We start from the raw sequence: 1,186 nt of genomic DNA, 5'->3' as shown, positions 1-1,186 counted from the left end.
AGGAGTTGCTGGATGGGGACAGGTGGCTGGCCGTGGTGCTGGTGGCCATCACCTGCAACCCAGCCCTCCCTGGTGGCCCCGCAGCGCAGACAAGGACCGCTTCACTGGGTTCTCCAGGCTGTGAATGTTCGGAATCAGATCGCCAGGCTTGCCTGCTTCAAGACCGCGGGGGGTGGTGTGAACACACAGACGTGGAGGTCTTACAGCGAAGCAGGCTGCAGGTACGAATTCAGGGCACCAGCTCGGGGCAAAGCTTTCTCGCTCAGCAAGAAAGGTCCTTGTCTCTTTGAAGCTCCTCGCTGGCCCTGCGTGAGCTTCAAGTGGCTGGACATCACCACCCACCCCCACTTCTGCTCACAGATAATCGTCGTTTGGGGATCTCTTTGAATAATATCGTTTTCGTGTCTCTTGTCATAACCATCGGTAATCAACTCTCTGATCTCTCAGAAGGGTTGGTCTCACGAGCACCTTGTCAGGTGAATCCTGCCATTGGAATAGGGCCCAGCGGGACCCTCACAACCACATGGCGTGGCTGCTGTTAGCCGGCCGTCCAGCAGTTCCTCCCGAGAGCGAACCGTAGGAAGACCACACTGAAACACGCTCCACCCTCATAGCCGCCGAGATGTTTGGGGCCATCAGGGGGCCGCTCTCCTGTTGGTTGGTCCCCTGGTGGCAGCTGGTGTGTTTGCTGGGGTTCTGGAGGCAAGGTCGCTGCTGTTTCAAATGCCAGCAGGGCCACCCTGGTGAGCAGGTTCACGAGGGCCCCACCTACAGAGGATCCCCATTGGGCTCACCTGACTCTCCAGTGTGGTGAGTCGGATAGAAGCCGGCTGGAGCTCAGGGTTCCTTGGTCTTTACCAAGGCCTGGCAGCACCCGGGAGCTGCTCATCGGATGGGCCCTGACTCTGCGGGAGATGCTTAGCTGCATGGCCTTGCTCCAGAACGCTTGTTGTTGCTGCTGTTCCGGGTTGTGTTTGTCTGGGTGGACCAGAGAAACAAGTTCAGAGACACCCATAGGTGTGTAAGAGGGAACTTGATATCAAAGAGCAATTGTACTCCAAGATCAAGTCCATCAGTCTGATCTTACCTCATCTGTCGATACTAGTCCCTAAAGTCCTCTTCAGGCTCACGAAACACATGCAATGACGCCGAATGCAGGAAGATCACAGGCCAGTGGGTGGAAAGC

The sequence above is a fragment of the Echinops telfairi genome, unplaced genomic scaffold (assembly GCF_000313985.2).
Source record: "Echinops telfairi isolate 266 unplaced genomic scaffold, ASM31398v2 ScPeMD7_2;HRSCAF=8, whole genome shotgun sequence".
In the NCBI taxonomy this organism is placed as follows: Eukaryota; Metazoa; Chordata; class Mammalia; order Afrosoricida; family Tenrecidae; genus Echinops; species Echinops telfairi.
Note: the sequence above shows the minus strand (reverse complement) of the source record.